Consider the following 7,959-nt stretch of genomic DNA (forward strand, 5'->3'; position numbering starts at 1 on the left):
ATAAGAAACTGACCTTTTCAGCTTCCTGATTGATAGATTGTATCTTGGCAAAGCTGGCATAGGTAGGTAGAGGAACTTAAAAACTTACAATTTATCTGATACATATGTTTTTTGTTTTTTGTTTTTTTTTTAAACTTTTAGAGTGCCCGACCACACAGATAAGTCCTTATAAAGGCAAATGCTTCCACCCCTCGATGAAGAGAATATTGTTTACACCTATTTTCAAAATTATAAAAATGAACAACCTGTAGCCAAGACTGCAACCACCTTATATTTTAAAGCCATCACTCAAAATTTGTTACCTGACAGTTCCTGTCTAAAGCTATGATATATGCTGCATCTAATGAAATCCTGTATGTTGAAATTACAAAAGGGGAAGAAAAATAAACTGACAACCTACATCACCTAGGAAGAACTTGAAGGGAAGGAACAACTTTCAGCTGATCAAGTCAGTGTGTCTTGGGCATGGAACCAAAGTTACAATAGAAAAATCTATTCCTGCTGTGCAGGGCAATCATTGAAATGTCACCCTGTCATCTGACAAATGGATCAAAAATGAACAGATCAGAGTAGGAGAAACTCAAGAGATGTTGACAACAAAGTGCTCGATTTGAAGTGTGTGGCTTTCTCGCTGCAGGGACTCCTGCTCTCCCTCTTTGGTTTTAACCTCAGGAACCAATGACAGCTGCAATGTGGAAGGAAGAAAGGAAAAAAAAACCAAACATGGGGTTTTTTGCAGGATGGGCAGGACAGGTCACCATGTTTTGTGCTTGAGATCGTAATACAGTACTGCCTGCCTTGGCCAAGGAATGGAAGTCTGGCATAAGGAGGGTTTCCAGTGGAGTTGAAGCCTTATCTCTCTTCACCATCCCTCCATGAAGAACAGCAAGTCTATTATCAGATACTTTTCATACTCTTTAAAGACTGCCATCGAGATAATGACTGTACTTGGTTTCACTATAGAATAACCACTGAGGAGCACTGAATCGGACTTACAGAGTAGCTTCTGAGAAAGAAAAGAAATGTTGGAGGACAGGGAGGAAAATTAGTCCCCTTGTGCATGTGACATGATTCATAAAGCATCAGCTTCCCACTGTTTTGTCCCAGCTTGGAAAAAATGTTTTGGTTCAGCTTGTCAACTGACTTTTTTAGTTGGCTTCCTAATCAATGATACATAGACCAAAAATGGGGGAGAAACTTTGTGAACACAACCTTATTACAAATAATAAATATTGCTAGTCTGTTCAGATTTTTCCAGTTAAGAGTAACTAAAAGTAGTTTTAATTTCAATGCATTACTTACCTCTGTAATCAGAAAGCCTGGAACCCAGCCATGGTGCCTCCCTGAGGCCATAGGTCCATGCACCCAGTACTCTGTCAGAAATGGCCCTGAGAAGCATAATGCCTGCAGCAACCACTGTGAGGGTCCTGTGCCAAGGGAGGCAGTGCAGCCAGCTGCACCCACCCTCCCATTCTCACTGATGGGCTGACAGTGCACTTCTTGGTGCCTCTGGTTTAATTTCCTGGGGAATGGAGTCCAGCCTGTTCAGATTTTGGGTTCCTGTGGCAAGGCTCTGTCTTCTCCAATGGAGCTTTAATTTTAACTGGAAGAAATGGATTTCTGTACCACAAACTAGAAAATTAAGGGCCAGGATACAGCTTGTGCAATACTTACACCTTCAAAGCAGGGATCACATGTACCAACATCTTACGCACATCAGAAGCTTTTAAAGTGTTTTCCAAAGAGCTTCTCCTTTGGTTGCCTGCTTACTTTTACAGATGAAGCAGCAGAGGCACAAAGCAGTGAGGTCACTTGCCAGACCAACTCAGCACATCAAAAACAGTTTCTTAGCCATAGGAAGGAGGAAGTTCCTCTAGTATCAAGGATGCCTGCCCTCACAGACACCTTTTTTTTTTGGCCAGAATAGCTTTTAATCAGAAATGTACATTTGTCCAACTGCATTGCAATTTGGGGCTCAGTTTCTCCACAAAGACTGCTAACGTCTTTGTTTTTTGAGTGCCAGGAGATAGTGTTAAGCCTTCCATCGAAGATTGGAAGTTATTAGCAAGTGATTTTTTTTTTTCCCTGCTCCTTAAAATTAATTTAATTATAGAGTGACCACATCTTCCTGAAACAGTCTGGTTCAGCCAAGGGGTTTACTGAGTTCTGGCACCAAGCTGTATGTTTGCTAGTTCATTTTTTAAAGAAATATGCTTGTAGGTAGATACATTACAGGACTGCAGGCACATCACATGCTTTTTGTTCAAATTCCTTTTCCCTAGCAGAAGATTCTGTGGAAAAGGTTGACCCAAATGTACATGTGCTTTCCACGAGCTAGCATCTGAGTCCTGAAGCTCTGGAGTTGGGCCCTGGAAGAGTGGTCCCACTCCTGTGACAGCTGGAGATCACTGAGATTAACAACAGCTTGTTAGCTACAAAGAGGGGGCTTTCTCTCTGGTTATTCCTTCTTCCCACCTCACTTTTCTCCTCTGTTGCAGCATCAGGTAATTTCACATCTTCAGGCTGTTTTCCTCAGTGTTTGGGCTGGCAGTTAAAGCACTGAGTTCTTGCAGAAGAATGAGCAGCACGTGGTTTCAGTGATGGTGCAATAACTTCTAGCACTGGTTTGGTTTAAAAAAATACAATTGTCTAGAAACATTTATTTCAGGCAATTGTACAGAAGGTTTATGGCACAGATAAAAAAACACACTTTCACAACATAGCTGACTGATCTTGTGGCAGGCTTCATCATTTAGACTCCCTGACCCATGTTACCTTATTTAATTTCTCTTTTTTGTCTAATTTGCCCTCCCTTACTCCTGTGTGTATATATATGCATGGAGGTATTACATTCCCAAGGGCTCAGGGTGGGATGGGGGGTGGTAGTCTGACTGTAGCAGACCTGAGTAATGCAAACTTTGCAAAGATTTTTCTTCCCTCTAGGGAGCTGAACCACCACTGCTCTTCTCTCCTTGCAAGCATAGCATGACACATGCCATGCCTAAAACACACTTGCTGATATGAGTTACTACAAACTTTCTGCTATCAGCTAGATCAAAATGAGTTTGATGTCTGTGTGTGTATGTATGTATATATATATATATATATATATACACATGTCTATATGTATATGTACATATATATACATATATATATACATATTACCTATTCCCTATTGTATATAGAAATTTTTTGCTATAGCTTATGAAAGTGTACTTCAGTCTAGGCATGGGGAAGTGAATCAAGATTGTTTAGCTGCCACAACTGGTACATTCCTCCAGGTTTAGTTTCACATCTCATGGGCAACAAATTTTTTGATCCTTTTCTCCAGACCCTTCTCTGTTGTTTGGCTGCTAATCCTGGGCTTTCTGCTGTTCCTGCTGTTCATTTAAGCAAGGGATTGAGAATCCTCCATCAGATTAGTCACTGCAGCCAACCTTCCCCTCCCCAAAGCCAACAAGAAACATAAGAATCAATTTACTCCAGCCTTAGAACAGCAAATACAGCCCCGAATCCCTCCCATGCATCCCTGAACAAGGCTGTTCAGGAGTAGCAGCACTTCAGGCTATCCATCCTGCCAAAGCAAGAGGTGAGCCACAGAAGATAGTACAAATCAGCTTGACCACAATTTGAGTTGCTGCTTTTTTTTTTTTCCAATGACAAAGCTGGGAGATTTTGAAGACTATTTTTTTAATTTAAGCACCTCAGAGGAGGGCCCAGTTATGTGAAATGAATTTAGGCAATTGGAGTTGCAGTAAGGAAATGGTACTTCTTGCAGTGTTACCAGCCTGGCTTGCAGCTCCATCATCTTACTGATGTGCATGGAGGACAATAGAGAATTTTTTTAGGTGTTCATCTTCCAACCCCCTACCATCATCTCAGTGGGAAACATCCTCTGAAACCCAAAGCTTTCAGTTCTATGGCATCCAATGAGGACTGCTCAGGCCAGGCTCTCCTGACATGAGCAGGGCTCAGAGAACAAACAGCTGCTGGTGATCCAAAGGGTTTTCTCTTCCCCTGCCCTCTCTCACATCAGCACCTCTGTGGTTTTATATATACTTTTTGTTCCATATTTTTTTTGTGTCTATTCCAGAACAAAATTGTAAATGACTTGGCAGAATGACCCTTTGATAAACACTGGACATGTATATGTACTATATGTATTAATGTGTAGGAGAGAATCCTTATTGTATGTAAAGTTTTATTAATGGTTATTTTTTAATTTATGTATTTAATATAGGATTCAATGACCTCTGGTGTTTTAGTTTGTATAAAAAAATAAAACTGCAGCATTTTTTAAAAAAAAAAACCAAAGAAACACTTTACATTCACAGAGATATTCAGCATATCTGGAGTCTGTTCAGAGGAATCACGTTCAAGCTGAGCCACGGAGGCACACGGTGAGGTGCGGGGGGCTGTGACACAGCAAGGAGTGGGGGGTACATGGATTAAAGAGTGAGCAAGGTCCTGGCACGATCACTAGGAAAAGGGACGGCAGGTAGCAGTCCCATCGGGGGCCAAGGATGAATTTAATGCTGTTGTCCAGGCCTGTGCAGAAACAAAAACACAACAGCAAGCTGCTGCCTTTCTGCAGTCCTCGGCGCACGGCCTGGGAGCTCTCAAACGCTCATGCAGCAATTTGAAATCAATCAACCGCCGCCCTTTGCCCTCAGCTGGCCGGGGCCGGGGCCGGGGCTGAAGCGGGGCCGGGGCCGGGGCTGAGGCGGGGCCGGGACTGAGGCGGGGCCGGGGCCGGGGCCGGGCCCGGGGCCGGGGCTGAAGCGGGGCCGGGGCCGGGGCTGAGGCGGGGCCGGGACTGAGGCGGGGCCGGGGCCGGGGCTGAGGCGGGGCCGGGGCCGAGGCGGGGCCGGGGCCGGGGCCGAGGCGGGGCCGGGGCTGAGGCGGGGCCGGGGCTGAGGCGGGGCCGGGGCTGAGGCGGGGCCGGCCGCTCCCCGCGCTGGCCACCAGAGGGCAGAGTGGGGACGCGGGGCCGGGGACAGAACGAGCGGCTTGGAAAAGCCTCGGTAGAAGCGCAGGGAAGTGACCGTAGCCCTTGGAAGCGACCATAACCCGGCGGTGACCGGCTATAGGGCAGCGGCTGGCTCTCGCTTCTGTTCCACTGAGGGGGTCTGCGCCGCACATCCGGCCCTTGACAAGCTCAGACTCTGGAATCGCCTCCCTCCCCATCATATCTTTGCAATTTCTCTGCCTAAAATGAATTTTAAATCATGGAATAATTTCATTTTGAGGAGTGGGTCAGCAGTGCACAGCAGCACTTCATGGCAGTTGATGTCACAGAGACAAAATGCTCGGCACTTCCAGCCTGAGGGCACAGGGAGCTGTGTGCGCTGCCAGACAGCCTTTTGAAAAGAAAATTGTCAAGAAAATCTTAGAAAGTAAATGGAAAGCATGTTTGTAGGCAGGTATTTATACCTATCTCAACCTTTTTTACACTCAAGAAATCAAAGCTAAAGAATATCAGATTGTTACAGAATATCCCAAATACGTTAATGTATTTTACACTTAAAAACCCCCAAATATTATCTTTCCCAAGATCTAGTCCCCAAGAGCAGCAGTTCATATCTTTAAAGTACTCTTAGAAGACTGAAACACATTAAATAGGTCTGAAACACAGAAGTTTGGATCCAGATTTGGTTCTCTACTATTAAAGAGTTCAAACATGTTCATTTCCCTTGTACAATAATCTTCAAATAATGAATGGAGCAAAGAATTTGAACCAAGCAGTCTTGTTTCCTTTGACTGGAAAAAAAATGGAACATTTAATATTAAAATACACTAATTTAGAATTAAAGATAATAATACACAATATTAAATAGATGTGTGCTACAGGGCCTGTGGGATGAGGTCAGATCAGAAGGACTTTGCGGATCGTCTCTGGATAAGGCTGTGGGGCGCAGCTCATTCGCCTGTACAAACATCCCTCACACCAGATGATGTGCAACATAGTAGCTGCCCAGTGACCAGACTAGGAGGCATCCACTTTTCTAAAAATCCCTAATAAAATTTGAAACACATTTTGGGAAACTGCTAGTAATGGGAGTGGGATCAGTAGGGGTGTAGAAAAGCTTCTGCATGAACCCCCGGTCTGAACACCTGCTGGAGTAAACCAGGAGTACTTTGCTAATGGAATGAAGATACAGTGCAAGAAAACCTGCATCCTGTACAGATACAGCTCGTGATGGTAAGCCTAGATGTTATAACATCTGTTATGTCTGATTTTGCTTCTCCTGTGTACGCATGGAAGCATGCCCATCCAAGGGATCCTTTTTGTGACAATAACAAGAGCTCTGCATCAGCTTTTGGGTCCAGAATGCTCTGGGTGTTTCTCTGGGACGGCCGTGAAGTAACTTCAGCTACAAGACAATAAAAGGATGGGACAATGCAAGGGAGTTGCAGACTGTCCTGGGACAAGCCATGGGTGGGCCTGGTGCGAGTCTGTGCCTGGTACATGACATCACATCAGCCTGGCCCAGGCAGGGTTTTTGGTAGTCGTATGAGGCCCCAGATTGCAGCCGTGTGGGCTACGCTTGAGGCATCTCCATTTTGTCTGGTATTTTATCATAAAATACTTTGGCAAGCGAGGGACTAAGCCTGGTACCAGACTGTGCTTCTGCCAGAGCAGGCATAGTGAGTGCTCATGGCTAGAGTGAAGTCTTGCTTTAGAAGATCTCTGGGTTGCCCCTTTGGATGTTTTCCATTGTTTTCCATTGTTTGGGATATTGTCTAAACATAGTAAAAACCCTAATAACTGGCAATGTGCCATCTGCTTTGTGTTGAGGGGGGCTAAGTCTGAACATGACCAAAATATACATTTCAAAGCCTTGTTCCTGCTTGGGCAGAGACTCATCCCATAGCTTGTGCTACACTGACAGGAGGCCATTGTGCTATGTCTGCTCCAGTGCCTGGACAGCAAGTGACAGCCATGAACGAGCTGCTTTGCACAACAAAGAAAATCCTGTGAAAGCCATTTTAGAAGCCTGAAACAGGACTGAGACTAGAGACATAATGATTTTACTGTGTACAACAGATGGAGACTTTAGAGCATGGAGCCACTAATCTATGGATTAGAGACTCCATAATTAAACACTAACATTTACCATTTATGAGATGCATTTCTGCCAACGGAGGGATCTTGCAGGTCAGTGCTCAACAGCTGAATGCCATTTTAGGGATAACAGAGATTGGAAAATGTCACTGTACCATTTTCTTGCTCATTTGTATCTTCAAATGCTGCATGGATTTCTGGTCTACTGCAGATCTTGAAACTGGGACATGTCTGGTGGGCTTGGTGTGCACTCAAAGGCAGGATGCCAGCTGCATGAAACAGGCTCCTCCACACCAGGTACTCCCTTGGGAATGGATTGGCTGTCAGGGAGTCACATTTCTCAATATAAAGAGGGAGCCCCCGAGAACCAGTAACAAATTTTCAGCACCTTCAAATACAAACCTCAATATTGACCAAAATACTAGTCCCTGTAGGGTCCCATCTTACTGAGTTCTGGCCTTGGAGCAGATGAAAACACTATTTCCACTCCTTTGTACTTAATTTTGTTCTATTCATTTATATAATATGTATATTGTACTATACTGTACTGTACATATAGTGGGATGTACAGAGCCCACAAAACTAGCACTGTACTCAACTGATACCTTTGAGCCCTGGGACACAAGAACTAAAAGCCATCAGCAACCAAGCAGGTGACCCCATTGTCATGGGTCAAACACAGGTCATCTATAAACGAAGGTCAACAACTCTTTTATTCCGGATACCTAACCCTAAGAATCCCAATCCATACTGTTAGCCTGTCCCTGTGTAACTTGTTTCCAGACCTAGCTACATGATAATGACTGGGAAAGAAAACAGCTTTGACATTGATAAACCTTGAGCGCCTGGCTAGAGCCAGCAGGGCTTTGAGTCCAGAGCCCTGTCACCAACCC

At 44.5% G+C, this 7,959-nt stretch overlaps 1 protein-coding gene across 9 annotated transcripts in view; it reads left to right on the forward strand.

The window, feature by feature from the left end:
- The window catches only part of JAKMIP2 (janus kinase and microtubule interacting protein 2), a 41,274-nt gene extending 36,906 nt beyond the window's left edge, over positions 1-4,368 (forward strand). For 8 of the 9 annotated variants that reach the window (XR_015276759.1, XR_015276758.1, XR_015276757.1 and 5 more), the window contains one exon: positions 142-1,262. The gene's annotated coding sequence lies outside the window, so the exon portion shown is untranslated. Of the gene's footprint in view, positions 1-141; positions 1,263-4,334 lie in introns of those variants that run through there. The other variant, XM_086851882.1, reaches the window with a different exon arrangement.
- Positions 4,369-7,959: the final 3,591 nt, after the last annotated feature.

This window comes from Cyanistes caeruleus, chromosome 15, assembly GCF_971803275.1.
Source record: "Cyanistes caeruleus chromosome 15, bCyaCae1.hap1.1, whole genome shotgun sequence".
Lineage (NCBI taxonomy): Eukaryota > Metazoa > Chordata > Aves > Passeriformes > Paridae > Cyanistes > Cyanistes caeruleus.